This window comes from Labrus mixtus, chromosome 19 (assembly GCF_963584025.1).
Source record: "Labrus mixtus chromosome 19, fLabMix1.1, whole genome shotgun sequence".
Lineage (NCBI taxonomy): Eukaryota > Metazoa > Chordata > Actinopteri > Labriformes > Labridae > Labrus > Labrus mixtus.
In genome coordinates this window covers 18,367,913-18,384,340 of record NC_083630.1, presented here as the reverse complement: position 1 = coordinate 18,384,340, position 16,428 = coordinate 18,367,913, and the positions used below count along the sequence as shown (strand labels likewise).

Genomic DNA, 16,428 nt, shown 5'->3' with positions numbered 1-16,428 from the left:
GTAAAGTGAAGGAAGGACAGATAACATCACCACAGTGACTTTTTAATATCAGCTTCATGAGACCTTTACCTTAAAACAGAAACATACCTACTGAAATAAAAATGTCTGATTTACCCATTAAAGCTCCGTAAGCACTGGTTGAAGTTTGGTTGTGTTTGTGGTTTTATCTGGTGGGAGGACATTAACTCTTTATGTTCTCTTGTGGTATCTCATCCAATCCAAAGAAGCTTTAGAGAGCAACAGCAACCAACACCTCTCCAACACAGAGTCTTCTCCAAAACTTGATTTACTTAAAAAAAAATGTACAGTGCAGTCACCGTGTGCTTACAACTTTCATTCATGTTGTATCAGAATAATTGGAAAAGTTTCTAAAAATGACCCATAAAGTCATAACTTCGACCGATATAGGATGTTTGGGGCCGATATCGATTTTAGGAGGAGAAAAAAATCCGACATGTTGGCTTATATCGTTCTAAGATCAATGTTTGATCTGTAGAGAAAGATAGTTATAGATATAGACATGCACATGTATTTGCATTGATCCCTCAAATCCGGGTTTCAAACACTTAACATATACGCAATGTAACGTAGACAAGATGGCCCCTCAACTGGAACGTTACTGCACATACAGTAAACGTGAATACATTTAGAAACATCGCAGCGCATACCTGCGATAAAATGAGCAGATACCGATAGTCACTTGAAATGCTAATATCGGCCAATATTATCGGCTGGCTGATTAATCGGTTGGGCTCTAGTCATAACATCTACTTGGAAGTCTGAGGACGGGGCACCGGTGGCCTAGTGGTTAGTCTCGCTCTCGCTCTCTGATTTCTACTCTATCCACTCTGAATAAAAACATAAAAAGCCCACAAATAAATCTTGATAAATAAGTAAAGTGACATGTATTAGATCTGCTCAGTAATGTAAAACACGTCTGTAGTGTGGATGTTGTTTCGACGTGACAAATCGAAGCTTGTGAAAACACAAGTCAGAGGGATAACTGGGAAAACGCTTTGAGGACTTGAATGCAGTATTGTTGATACAGTTTATTATTTATGATTCATGCTGCAGGCAGCAGGTCAGGTGCTGCTGTCTTGGCTTTATGCAGAGCTGTATTGATCCCTCTCCATAGCTTGCTGCTGTTTGTTCAGTTATTTGGATTAACTTCCTCTAAGTGATTCGGCCTGCTCAGCATTCTGCTCTAACACCATTATCATGACACGGCTTAATCCTACAGAGCCGGTGACTTCAGCAACACTTTCTCCTATTGTTGTGATGGATACAGTTTAGATACTTAACCTACGACTACAAAAGCTTCATAGTAGTGTAACTTTATCACTCGATGATGGATTGAGAAATACGAGTTTGCATGGACTTCGTGCTAATCTCGTTTGCATGCTGAGTACACACGCTGTTGCATGCCTGCTCTTGTCCATGAGCAGATCATGGTTCCAATGATGACATACTTGAGTCACTCAGGAGGAAAGGCTGACTATGCCCCCCCCCCCCCCTTCTGAGCAGGCCTTTTTCTCAACATGGCTGACCTCAAAGAGAGAAGATATCACGATATGCTGATTCTACAAATCACTTTAAAGTAGCAGGATTTGAAGCCTCTCTTCTGCTGTCTGCTCTTTTTTATTGAACAGTTTGTTGATTAACACAAGCCAACTGTTCATTAGGTCCTCCTCATTTCGATGGTTTGTGCTGTTAGCCTTTAGGGGCAGCTGGTAGTGTACTCTTGATGTGTGTCTCTGATGTGTGTGAGTCAGAACGTGTGCCAGTTTTTTTTTTTTTTTGATCCGCAGCTCAGGCTGTGCCGGTAGACTCGAGCATTCCTCTCAACTTTCTCACATCCGTCCTGTGATGTTGGCTTATCTGAAGACCTGAGCGTGCACATAATGAGAAAAGGGAGCCATCGCATATCTCTCTCCCCCCCAACCCCCCCAACCCCCCCCCCCCCCCTTCCTCCTGCAGGCAGTCTATGTGTGCAGCGGCATCCTCAGAGAAAATGTGGAGAAAAGAACGTAGTGGACTTTGCATTGAATCTCTCCACACAAGGTTATAAATAACAAGGTCTATTCTAAAGAGAAAAAGCTGTCACGTTGTGTGACCCTGCCCCCACACCTTTCAGACATGCACAGAAAACCCCACTGGGCTCAGATTTGAGAAAATCTAAAGAAGACGCACAGTAGAAATCTCCAACGCTGTGGTATTAAAGAAATATACTTTACAGCCACTATAAGACATTTGTCTTTCTCCATTACAAAAATATTAGTAAAAATGATCCTTCCCGCCTGAATGAGGGGGCAGCAATCATTTTATTACAGTATGTTAAACTAGGCGGACTCGAGATCCTCTTGTGGGCGCCCACATGTCAGTGGACACATGGAGCAGGGGGAGTCGCCACAGATGGCAGATCAGCATGCTGGTGGTAATTCAGATTTTGCATGGAACAGTTTCCGTGCTGCCCCCGCATCAATCCTGCTGCCTCCTCTAATGTCTCCAACCTCTAAATATACCGTCCTACTTTTTTACCCTGACTGCCTGCCTGTGCATTCGTTTCATCACTCTAATGTTCTTGAGTTTTGAAACACCAAGGCCACGTAATCAGCAGCTCATTTGCATCTCCTCCACTTAAAGTAAGACGTTCTCTCTCCTTATTTGCATACTGCATGATCTGGGTGTCATTCTTTTTATAGCTAGTAGTTGCTCCATAGATTCTGGATTGTTGATATATTACAAACTGGAGTAGTTTTGGTCGGTGACTCTTTCGGTTAACGTTGTCTGGAGAGCGTTGGTGACATTACGTTAGCCGAAAGTCCTCAACCACACGAGTCTGGGTTTCCCACAATGCCCGTTGTTCATGACAAACTATACATCAACCTTACAAAGCCTGGTTGTACGGCTACTGTGTTGTCATACATGCAAAATCGTGTCCACACAAACCCTCAGGTTACTGTTAAGGTTGAACGGCAAAAGGAAAGTAGGAGCTCGGTTACAGGCACGACAGAAGCTCCGCTCAAACTAACTTCAAAGATAAAACATCTTGTGATGTCGCTCCACTGGTAACTTAGCAACACAGTCCGTCTTAAAGGTACAGTTCACAACTTCAACTATTACAAAAACACTTTATATGAATACTTAAATAACTATTGACATAATACACTCATGGATAAACTCTACTGACTTTTCTAGTAGCTCTACCACTAAGTTCTTGTCAGCTAGGTGGGTGAATCGAAACTTGCTTTGAGTAGATATTGGTAGTGGGTCGTTGGTGGAATGAACTTCCAAACTCCATTCGATCTGCAGAGTCCCTCTGCACCTTTAAGAAAAAGCTAAAGACCCAGCTCTTTCATGAATTCCTACTAACTTAATGATGATGGTCTCCATATTATTGATGATGATGATGGTTGTGATGATGGTTTTTGTTTGATAACGATGACTTATAAGATGGTTTCTATACTGATTAGAGCTCTCAAGAACTGCCCTCAATGTTGTGCTTTGCCTCTGGTCACTTCCTGTCAGCACCTGTGTGTCCAATCAGACTCAAAGCTGATCGTTTGCTCTTACTGACATTGTTCTCTTTTTTCTAGATCCTTGCTTGTGTTGTTCTTACTCTCTGATGTACGTCGCTTTGGATAAAAGCGTCTGCTAAGTGAATTGTAGAATTGTAGAAGTTCACAGAAGGGTTCTTTAAGTATCAATCAAAATTGCAAAAAAATAAAAATCACTAACCTACTCAGGATGGATTGTTAATCTTGGAAAAACACTTCACCTACTGCACAAGAGCGAGTCAAGACTGTCCAATACTTTTCAATACCAAGTGGTTTAAAACGATGCACTCTCTGTATTTGAATGATTAATAGTGTCAAAAAGTAAAAACTTCTGGATTGCACCAGATATGTGTCAATTCAGACGTAGCATGGTTTGAACGTAATAGAAGTTTATGCACATCTAACATTTCAGGATATCTGCCAGCTGAGATGGTTCCGACGTAGGCAAGTTCCACTTTAAATCAGTGGGCTACTACTCAGTGTAAAGTCCTCTGTAAAATACGGTTGTCATGGTGCATCATATTTAAAAAATGTGGGATCATTTTGTGGGATAACGAGGAGTGAGGAGGGTTGTACTGGCTGTTTGGCGTCGGTTTTGCGCTCGCCGCAATAGATTTCTGAGAAATTGATAATGATGAATTGGTTTTTGTACGCCCACTCTCATACACGACATGTTTATTGTTGCCATGGAAACACAGGAGGTTAAAGACCGCTGCATAAGGAAGCTGGAACTGCTACGTAAAGCTGCCGTACTGTTGCTGTATGTGTCAGACTGCTGGTTTCACGGTGGATCTTAACTACCTGACATGCTGTACACATTCTGAATCCTGCACAGATCAATGAGTCCTCAACACACAGTCAGTTTCGACGATTCACTTTGAGGAGTTCCTCTCCATGTGACCTGTACGCCCGTCATCTGTACGGGGTTTTCTTGGCAACATTTCACTACAAAAAACATTGCCAATGTATGTGTGCAATCCAGACGGTGTGAAAGAGTTTCCTTGTAATTATTAAATACTTTAAGCAATAACTTTCCCAATATTAGGTGAATAAGACTTCTGTTTTTGTTGCCACGGTATCCTAAAAGGATTTAGACTTTTATTAATCGTATCAAAGTTAAAAATCCTGGTATTGTGACGACTCTCTATGGGCCTCAGATTAATTAAATTCAGACTTTACAATCTCTTTTTAACAACTAAATGATGGAGATAAGTCCCTGGTTGATTGGATAAGGGTGTATTCATAAAGTTAGTTTGATAAACTGCCTGTTAGGGGTATATAATGTGATGTATGTGTGTGACAAGGTGACGTGCTCCCCTTATGGATCTCATTGATCAGCTCTCTGGCTCTACAGTCACATTCAGCACACACACTGTTTACAGCTGGCCCACACATGTTGGCCCACATGTATTGACCCCGTCATGTGGTGGAGTCAACTCAAACAAAACAAAATGCTGACTTAATGCTGTTGCTGAAGATGTAACGTGTCCATGGCACTGTGAACAGCATGTTTCCCTCTTAGATGTCGATGTGTATGAGTGAGTCTACTTCTGCTGTGTGGCTTCTGTTCGTTTAAAGTAACAAATCAAAACTAGAAAACATGTGTTTGAAAAGGCGAGGAGTATTTGTCGTTTCAGACTTTTGACTCTCACGATTGTTAAACCCTAACTTGCTGCCATTACTCATCTCTTCCCATGGCGTGACTGTTTTTTTTTTTAATGACTTCATTCAAGTTTTTGTCAGGATAAGGAGCTCCTCATGTGACGCCTCTTTGGTAACTGTTTAACACAAAACACTAAACCCCCACAGTGACACTGATTAAGTGGACTGTAGTTTTTCCAATTGATTAAATGGTTGCTTGAGGGCAACACACACACACTCACTCACACACACACACACACACACTCACTGCCACTTCTGAATGATCTCATCATGTGGGTCTTTTCCCCCCACAGTAGCACTGAGATGAATGACTGTAGACTTTGGTCCTGCGTAAGCCGTAAACTAGCATAACAGGGCTTTGAATAGAACAGCAGTGATGACTGTTGTTTGCAAAAGTCTTGTTAATAATTCAACGTCAAACTATTTGGACTGGAAGTATTCGCAACATTATTCAAGTTGTTTATCAAATAGCCTCAGACTTAGTGTGCTAGTAGTTACTAATCCGAGCCTTTTTCCGTCCTTTAACCTGCTAGTAGTCGGTTTGTTTGGTGGTCCACTACTTTGGCTCAGGACTGAAATATCTCAACAATCATCAAATGGATTGATGTAAAAATTGGTGCTGCCATGTATACCCCCCAGAGGATGAAACCTATTGACTTTAAAAATCCACTTCCTTTTCTCTAGCGCCACCAGCAGGCTGACAACTATCGGATAAACTGGTGTAACACTTGGTGCAGACGTTCATGGTCTCCAGAACCAGAACTAACAATGTTTAGGTTTATGATTCAGCCTCATCTGCACGTTTCCTAACCTTTAGCAGGATAGTAAGCATGTTATACATTATTCCTGCTAAAAAAAAAAAAAAAAGAGTATAATCACACTATCATTGTGAGCCTATTAGCATGCTAATGTTAGCTAAATGCAATAGCTTTTTTTTAAATTGAGAAGAACAACGAGCTTCCTGTAGGTAAAATGTGGCGAGGTAATTTCATACAGAGAGGAGCATACAGAGTCCATAGTTTAGTGAAGTACTGCTCCACATACTCTAGGTCTGACTGTCACCCCTGTAACCTCTTGTGCTCATTCAAGGGATGATTTGGCCGTATGGCGTGGCCCCCAGCTGTAGGCATGATGCACAGCTGACTCCAATGATGCTCTGCCACAGATGTCCCCCACACTGCCCCCTGTGACATGTCAGCCCTATTGGGTTACGAGCCAGCCGTGCTGTGTCCTCATGAAGGAATCCGCTGTCAGAATGAAGGATTGTTACACTCATTGTTTGCTTTTCCTATTTCACCCAGGGTGCTTCTTCTTTTTTCTTGTTTGTTTCTCAGACCATCTCGCTGCAGACGCTCTTATCCGTTTGTGGGTTTTTGAAGTTTCAAGGTTTGAAGTCAGATCACATTCATGCATGACCAACGCAGCCACTATTTCCGTGCATTTGTATGCAGGCTGGCAGAGAGAGAAGTGCCGTGGTCCTAATGGTGTCACAGTCTACTGAGCTCGTACTTTCAGCCGGGGCTAGTGAAACAAACTTGTGGCTTTGATAGACTCTGTGTTGCGTCTTGCATCTTATTCACCGCAGAAACTTAACGTGTGTTTTGGGATAAATCAGTTTTATCACAAATTGATCACTTGCCTCTGCGTGTTTTTAGAGATCTGAAGCTTCCACTGAATGAAGTGTGTTGTGTTGCAGAGCTTTCACAGGATGGAGCAGGGAGCATTGTAGAAAACCTGAAGTGAATCAGAGGAAGTGTTGCACAATAGGAAGTGGTGTGTTTTTTTGTGTGTGTGTCTTTTTGTTCCACGTTTTTTCTTCTTTTTTTTTTTAAAATCTGCAATTAGCTCATATTTCACAAGGAAAATAGGACATGAGGACAGCTTTTTTTTTATTGCACACTTGACAGGCTTTCTGTAACCTCTCTGGTAATGTTCCTGTTTTGTGTGATTTTAAAGTGTGCTATCACATGGAACTTTAAAGTCTGTCTGATGTGTGGTGAGGCGTCACCAGCATGTGTGAAGTGTGCACCAGTGAAGGTATCTCACGGGTTTGTTTCAATCGAAAATGCCAAAAAGAAAGTAAAGTTCTCACGTGTTTCAAACTGAAAGCTGCAGGAGATTCCATTTAGTATTTTAAGATAAGAAGTTTTTATTTTGTGTAGTGGTGTTACAGCTTATTTCTATCTGTCCGAAAGATATTAAAGAATCTTTGAAACTAACTTGTTTATCCATTCGATGAGACACTCACGTGTGGTGTTTTGTTACCTGTGTTTCAGAGGCTGACCTCTGCTGGAGGACTGTGACCCGGGGCCACCTGCCAGGCCGGGCCTCCCTGCTCCTGACAGTCCACTGCTGGTAAGAACCGAGACACTCCTGAGAGAGTTGTTTTCAAAGGATTCACCTAAGGCTGAAACTAATTATTTTTAACTATTGAGTGATCCGCACAGTGTTTTCTCTGTGAGTGGAATAATGTTTTGGCAACAACGGTAAAAGAAGAAGAAGATTGTTGTTTCTACAATTCATATAGCAGACACTTTTTATCCAAAGGCGACGCACATCAGAGAGTAAGACCAACACAAGCAAAGATATAGAGAGGAGGAAACAAACAGCTTTAAGTCTGAGCGGACACACAGGTGCTGACAGGAAGTGACCACATGTGCTGACAGGAAGTGACCAGAGGCAAAACACAACATGGACAGCTGTTCTTCAGAGTTCTAATCAGCATCAAAACCATCCTAAAATGTTTGACTTTAATAAAAAATGAAGTCAAAGATGAATCATGTACCTTGAGTGTGGTCATCAAGCGACCTTTTCATTCAGTTATTAATCAGTTTGAGAGAATTTATTGCAAAAAAACTGACACCTATAATAGTCATTTATATTGCTATACATACTAACGTAAATATATAAGTCAAGTTGAATTTGTGAATGTTTATTGGTCAATGTTCATCTCTTGGTGTAGTCTTGTTACAGTATGATACATTGCTAGTGTCCCAAAGGGAAGTGTGTCATGGACTTCAGTGCTGCACACACCGAGCTGCCTCCACAATAATAAAGGTCACAAAAATAATAAAGCTAATAATATCTCCTTTAATGTACATAAAGATCTGGTTATGTTTAAACACACCTGGAAACATGTGAATCTGATTTTTATCAATGCAAAGTTTTACAGTTGGTTCTTTTTCCACTCTATGAACGTTCATTCTCTCCTCCAGATTACCATCTGCTTATCTACAGCCATTTGTTTACCCGTCCTTTTTGTATCTATTCAAGGGCCAAATTCATATCTGATCCTCATTTGAATGAAAAGTATTCCACATCAAAGCCTGTTGGTGTGTGTGGATTTCTCCCCTTTTGTTTCAAAGCAATTTGGGTCACGCTGTATGCTAGAAGGGCTTTGATTGAACGGAGGCATTTCTCTAAATGGCAGTTGACTCAGTTTGTTTTCTTGCTTTCTTTCCACTCGAGGTAATTTCCATGTAAATGTGGACTCAGAATAGGTAGGAGGAAGAGACATACAGCCCCTGTGTAAAAATAGCGAGTAACTGAGACGTGTTAAATCCTCCGTTTACATTTTGTATAGCTCGCAGGAAATGCAGCTCCTTCAATTTTCAGGCTCGAAAAAATAGATAGGTCACATTTTTTTTTTTTTTTTTTTAAAAGGGGAATAAAAATGTATCTGGGACACTTTTGGCTTAAAGTTTGAATGTTCTGAACGTTACCTCGCTCTCTGTGGATGTTGTGCCTCAGCTGGCTCTGGATCTAACTGTCCCCTCTGTGACTCTCATGAAGACAGAATAATGAAGGGGCGCCGATGCATTCACTTGCATAATCACACTTAAGATTCACAGATAGTGTCTCTCTGCAGAAAATGAATCTGTATATTTAATCCCTTTAGCGAGGGGAACATGAACTCTCACCCAGATGAACTTGATTAGAACCCGTCACCTTAAGTTCAGGAGCTGTGAAACTGATCAGGGATTCAGTTTTTCAGCTGTCGTAGTCTGCTGCAGAGATACAGACACGTCATTATATAAGCTTGCCTGTGGTGCACCTATGACTCTTACGCTGTTAATGTGCCGTGCTGTGGGCGTATGTGTAACACTGGCTGAGGAAATGAAGTGCATTGTGGGCCATGAAAAGCAGTTGAGTAATGCAGGTGCTCCCAGCTTCCTGCCGCTGTCTCGCTGAGAGCCTGTAGTGTTTATGTAACCACAGGGCGCAGGGTCACTGCCCGGCGTCTGCTCTCACGACAAACTGCCGGCTTCCACACACAACGCATCATTTCTAGTAAAAGTACTTGTTTCTTTGGTCACTTTGCCATGTTTGGTCGTTTTTAAGCCTGTATAATTTAGCAAAGTGTAGTTCAAATTCAGGTTCTCACTCATTTCCTGCTTGTGTTTTCCTCCACGGTAAAGAGGAACTATATTTTTCTCCTAGGTTACCTTTCTTCACCTCTTCCTACTCCTCCTCCCATCATTTCCCCCTCTGCTTGCAAGTCTGCCCATCCCCATTGTATTTTCCTCCATGTCTCCTTGGAGACTGTTACCATGACACACACACCCGTCATTCGATTGGCTGAGCTGGGGTGCTGGAATGCGGCGCCGTTTTGACAGCTAAGCCTCAGGTGGTTCAGATATAGGATCACTAAGTCAGTGTATCCCTGCGAGAAACCTGTGGTTTGTGTGTGTGTGTGTGTGTGTCGGCTAATGTCAAGCTGCCGTAGTTGCCTTTAGTAAGACACAAATCCATTCACTGAAATAGCCCTGAATGGCCTGCTATTTTAGCTAACGTTCACAAGCCTGTGGCGGTACAGGGGAGCGGTAGACGTGTTGCATTATAAATGGAGAAAGGAGACGAGTTAATGCGGCGGGCCGAGTTTTGTGTGAATGTATTCAGGATGGATTAGCCTTGCTCAGCCACAGGGGAGGTGTGCTACAGTAGCCTGAGGTGAAGCTTTTCTTGGCTCTCCTGTTGCCATGGTTAAATCTGGACCAACACTGCCCCCTGCTGGTGAAATCCTGGTAGTGTGTTCCTATTTACATGAGGGATGGCTCACAGAAAACATGAGTGAGTGAATCTGTAACATTGAAGCTGTAGAATTTGGGATTCCCATTTGTTGAGATTAACGGGCATTACATTCTGAGTGTTCTGCTCGTTTAATCTTTCCACTTTCAAGAAAACATACTACCCCACTAAAAAAAAAACAGTTTTTAATTTGCCACTGTCCGTATAGCTTCTCTCTTGACTCAGCAGATGAAAGACGCTCAGACCCCGCCCGCCGAGCAGGTCATCAGAGACGATACGTCTGATTGGGTGTAATATGTAGAGTGGCTTATTATGTCAGCTAAAAGCTCCCAGCTTCTCCTCCCTTTATCTATTATTGATGCCTCTGGAGGGCTGACACTGTGTAGCTTCCTGCCCAGGTTTCCTTTAGGGAGCGTGTCCGGCTGCTGTCGTTCCTCTGCAGACGTTGGAGAGCCTCACCCTCTGGAAGATGTGCATGAAAAGTGGCATTTACGTTCAGTCTGCAGAAATGTCATTTTAATTATGTTTCGCACAAATACGCTTGAACTCCAAAGTGGCTGCTTGTGAACACTGGATGGCGCTCTAACATTAGGCAAGAGTTGTGCATCTCTATCTATCTATCTATCTTATCCAACTGAGTTAGAATTGTTTTCTATATTTATCTATTCTATATTACTCTGTGAAAATTCTGCATCAAGTGATTATTTGCAAAGACAATAGTCACTACTACAGCTGTAAAAGTGACTATTTCTGAATGGGAAAATGTTTGGGAGTGGTCTTCCCTCAACCATCTGCTCCCTGTGTTCATTTCATCCTCCAGATGGCGCTCCTCGCTCACAGAATAAAAACACCGGCGCTCTTCAATCTGGTGCTCATCATCCATCCTAAAACCTCCTCTGTGCCCCACCCAAAATCCTGTTAGGGTAATACGGTGCAGGATAAACATTTTTTAAAAAGTGATGCTCGGTGTGTTTCTGCTTGAAAATCAGGCTTTTAATTTGACACCAACACGCACTTCACTAAAGTGTGATGCTCCTAAATGTTTAGGAGTGTGGACAGATTGTGATTTTTAAGGGTGCAGCAAGTGATGCCAGTGAGTCATAGTCAGAAGGTCAGACGAGTAACGATGGTTTGGGGCTGTTTTTTTTTTTTTTTGTAGAAGAATGGGGGATCTTTACTTTTCATGAGTTTAGGAGGTAGCTTCCCCCCCCCCCCCCCCGAGGGAGGTGCTGCTTGCTTAGACGGATGACAGTGAGTCAATATGCCCCCCCCTTTTGTGACTTCCTAACACATCTGAGGAAGAAGTCAGAGGACTCTCAAGGGCAGGGTAAGGAGGTTTGCCTTCATGGTGAGGCAGATGTTTCAGAGAATCAACGAGTCTGTAGGAACACGATGAACTGGTTTAAGAGCTCTTTGGACACTTTACACTAATTTCACATAAAACATCTCCAGCTTTTCCTTGATATTGAGCAGCATCTTCACTTGAGCTGATCACACAGGCCCCTGTGGAGTTTGGTATGAAGTCTAGTTAGATGGATTGATCTGATATTAACATGATCCCAGCCTGTCGGCATGCCTCTGTGTCTTTTTTGATGCTATAAAGTGTCGTATTGGCGTGACTGAAGAGCAGCTCTGAGAGCCTCTTCACACAGCTCCGTTTCAACAGATCCACTGTTTTAGCTGACTCTTGTGTACGTGCCTGTTGCCATGGTTTCCAACTTTCATCAGGTGCTGTCCAAAGAGAAGGGGCTTAGCCGAGGATGCGGCGCGCCCGCTTTCATCCTCCTCTGATCTGCTCCTCCGGACAAACTGCCGGTTTCATGTGTTCATTCCCGTTCATGGTGACGGGCTTCATCACAGCTGTGGTCAATTGAAGCAGGGGGCTTTTCCAGGAGACTTTATTTGGGGGTGGGGGTTATTGAGCCGCATGTGAGGTTTCAGGACTAAGATGCGACAGCTGATACTTGATTTCACCTCCAGTATCGCCCTCAGTTGTAATCATTCATTCTCCCTGTGAGGTTTGTTTTGATTTGCCAGAATCTGGGTGAGGGGGGCATTATCTGATGTTAACATGGGGGCAACAAAACAGAGGCGTGGCCACGAGGTAATCGAGTTCACCCCCAGTAAACAAACCAATAACAGCACCCCCCCCCCACCCACCCACCCTGTTTTTTCTCCTCATTGCCATGTGCCCCAAAAGCCACATATAGTCGGCTTGTCAGGGTTGGCAGACGTGTTCTGGGGGTGAGGAGAAGTCCAGTGGGGGGTGGGGTGGGGGGGAGGGGAGGGGGGGGAGGGGGCACATGCCAGTCCCATTTGGGAAGTGCTCCCCCATTTTCTGCCTGTCGAGTCGGGCCAGTGTCAGCGAGCTCCGGCGGGTCCACGTCTGACCGAGTGGGCTAATGCGATGTGGCGTGTCACCCGGGAAATCTAGGTCAAGTTTAAAGCTGCCGAGCTCTGCCCGCCTTTACTGCAGTGTGACGCTCCGCAATCCCTCCCCTTCCACGCACGCAATAATACCAGCATGCATCCTTACCCAAATCCATGTTTTTTTTTTATTTACTACTCGTATAGACGACATTGAAGGATCTTTTTTCTACTTTAGACCCACATATTCTCAGACACAAACACACACACACACACACACCGCCGCCTCCTCCCCCCCACACACACACACCCCCTCCTCCACACCCCAGGCAAGCTCTCAGCCTCTCCACGGCAGAGCCCACGTGATGCTGCGCCCCCGTTGGGGAGGGGAGGGGAGGGCGTTGTTTTTTTTTTTCTATCATAGTAAAGCAGCAGGGCACGTGGCTCCTCACGCTGCAGCCCGAGTAGTGGAATGTCAGCACTATCCCTCCCGTACATTAGCCAGCCATCAGCCCCTGAGCTGTTGTGTTTTTTTTTTTTTTTTTTTTTTTTGTGGGACGTTGCCGCAGTGCTCGGTTTCATCGGTGCCCTGCTTCTCTGAGCGCTTTTTAAATAAAAGCAGGGGATGAAAAGCGCGGAGACGGTGAAAGGCAGTGCCATCCAGAGGTCAGGCTGCTGCATGGGCGTGGCACTGTTTTGGTGTCGGTACCAAAATAAGCTTCAACCTCACTGCACCATCTGCAAATATTTAAGATGGGGATTTTTTTTTTTTTTTTAGTAAATCCAAAAATGTTGTCATTTTATTTCAAATATTTCTATTTATAGCAAAGTGACAAAATAAATCATCATATGGAGCTGTGATTAGAATTTGATATTAATTTACTTTAGTTGATCATTTATTTTGACTTCTAATTTTTTTTAATCTTTTTTAAAATAAGAATTTGCTGAGCTACACACAAAAAAAAAATCGAATCACATTAAATCACTAAGTGCTCAGTAGTGGAATTAAATATTTCTCCATCATCTCCAGTTGACTTCACTGCTCGGCTAATCCGCTGTTTTTGGCGCATTACCTCATCTGTATTAATATATTCATGTGCTTTCAAGTCCTACTACTACTGTACTCGCTCCTCACCCGGAGCTCGCCGCCGATTGGCTGCTGCAATGTTTTCAATGGCACCAAATTTTTTTTGCCTCCATGGATACAGTGAGCTGTTGGGTAGATCGGCTCAGCCAATGAGAAAGCTGCGCGGGCTCCTGCTTGTCAGATTCTGCCCCTGGCCTTAGAAGCAGCCCTCCCTCCCTCGCTGGGAGCACGCGATGGCTCAGTGGGGGGGTTCAAAACAACAACAAGGCCGCTGTCGGGCTCTCTGCGCTGCCCGGGACATGCCTGAACTACTGGGTGCTACTACAGCCGCTGAGGGAGAGGGGGGACTTCAGCTCCAAAGTCTCTGTATGATACAGTCTGTGTGTACTCTCAGCCAGCGCTGCATCCTCTCACTCTGCTATCAGTCAGCAGCCAGCTACTCTCACAAACACACATTGTTTTATCTTTAAAGGCAGGGTTTGCTGTATAAGAAGTCCAAAGTTAGGATTGGTTAATTAGTAAATGTTTCTCTATAATTCTTAGGATGGAATTTAAGTTTTCTAGTATGATGTAAAAAGCAAGAAAATCCGATCTTTTCTGGTACACTTGAAGATCCTCAGCTGGACTTTGAAATGTGGCCACGCAAATCCCCGTCCTTAAAATGACCTCGTTTCAAGCAACCCAAGGGAGCTGCACTGGGCCCATTAGGCTGCCAGCGCCCGCGTTTGCAGCGCTGCAAGTCGTGGCAGCTCTGCCAGCCGGGCTCAGTCTGCGAGTGGCTGAGAGGTGGCAGCAGAGGACCAGAGGAGGCCTGCAGCTGATGGGCAGTGCCCACATCATCCAGCAGGGTGAGGGGCAGTGACAGTTCTCATCCCTTCTGAGGCTGGATCAGGTGGTGCTTTCTGACAGTCGGCGAGGTGCCGGCGCTGGCACAGTCAGACATTCAGGTCACATTAGAGGAAGGGAAGGAGACGAGGCTGGACAGGGCAGGTGGGTTTTTGCAGGTGGTCACCAGGTCGAATGAGGGACAGTTTTTAAAAGGGGGAAAAAGACCCTTTGCAAGCTAATGGAGGACAAAGTAGAGTAAATTGCCTTAGTTATAAATGGAGAAAAAGCACAATACCCACCATCTAATTGCATTTCTAGACCACATTCAAGTCAAGGATTGCAAATAATCATTTTGCAGGATCCTCTTTTTCCCGAATACTCTTTCAATGCACCTCTCAGCTCATCAGTTTTTTTTCTTAAATAAAAAAATATCAAAGGCGCCATCTCTTAAAGTCTTGTCACAAATCTGAGATATTAGTTTATGGAAATGGAAGGCGAGGAAAACCAGAACATATCCACATTGAAGGAGCTAAGAACAGAGACTTCTCTGTCTTTTTATTATTGTGTATAAATGACTTCAGAAGTCGACTCTTTGTTCTTCCAGAGTCTCTTCAGTGTGTTGAGAGATGGAAGCATTTACATGTCAAAGGCGTTGCATGTTTCTCTGACTCTCAGGTAGACTATTAATAGTCTGTGTCGACGGAGTACTTGGTAACAGTTGTGCAAAATATGCCTATTCATCACTTTTGTTCTCTCTTTGAACGTAAGGACATGACCCACTGCTTCCTTTTTCAAGGTGTAAGAATTCATAGACGCACGACCCCTACTCCACCTCGACCCATTGACTGCGCCCCCCCCCCCCTCCTCGTTGCATCTCTTGCATTTTAAAACAACTCCATCCAACCCTCTGCTCCTCACTGCTGAGTGTGTACTTTGCTCGGCTGCAGCACCTCCCTGTCTCCCAGTGTTACCTGCAGTGCCACGACTTCTCCTGTCATCACTCAGTCACTTCGGCCTTTAACCTGTCACTCATCTCTAATGACATCTGTCTGCCCAAGTGCAGCTATGTCACTGTTCTGAACCAACACTCCAGAGTTCATCTGGTGTGTCTTCCCCCCCCCCGTGTCACAGAGGGTTAAATCTGTCAACGGGGATAAAGCACTTTCTCTCCACAAACATCCACAGATCTCAGACTTGTCATGTCTGTCGACCTTTTCAGCGGAGACAAATCAGCCCGTTCCTGGAGTGAGATGAGAACAGAGCTGTGCATATTATCAGACACAGCTGAGGTGAACGTTGAGTAATCTACAGTATATGTGCAGATGATCGGATAGTTTGTGCACTAAAGTTGAGAGTTTGGTATTTATGTCCTGTCACTCGTGAAGCCAGAGATGATCATATTTGGATGGGAGGGCGGGGCTAAAGAATAGCGAGGGGCTGGCATATGTTATGAGGTAAAGCTGGAAGAAGCTAGTTTAAATGGTGCATCTGTTGTTCACTCTCTCTCACTTTGACATTAATGGTTGTTAAAAGCTCCTGTGAGGAATTTTTAACTGGTTTTAAAACAGACTGGAATTAATACTGATGCCTTTTCATGACTCACAAAACCAGTAAACAAAGTAATAAACCTCTACAGATTGGAGATAGAGCTAAGAAACATATTAGCTGATATATCAGTGTCAGATTTGTTCTCTCCCTAATATCAGTCTGCCCCCGTTATAAAGGTGTGTCTTCATTTTAGCAGATCATTATTCCAGGATCCACTGTACCATTTAGAGGCTGATCCCCGAGACAGTCCTAACATATTTACTATAAAATTAAATCAAAATGAAGAATAAATCATCAGAATGAATGCTGATTAGTTAACTCTCACATTCAGCTTCTTAATCACTTTTTGTT

At 43.6% G+C, this 16,428-nt stretch overlaps 1 protein-coding gene across 1 annotated transcript in view; it reads left to right on the top strand.

Moving 5' to 3' along the window:
- The window catches only part of fam49bb (family with sequence similarity 49 member Bb), a 35,971-nt gene that overhangs the window by 3,470 nt on the left and 16,073 nt on the right, over window positions 1-16,428 (top strand). The window contains exon 2 of the mRNA XM_061064991.1: window positions 7,496-7,574. The gene's annotated coding sequence lies outside the window, so the exon portion shown is untranslated. The remainder of the gene's footprint in view (window positions 1-7,495; window positions 7,575-16,428) is intronic.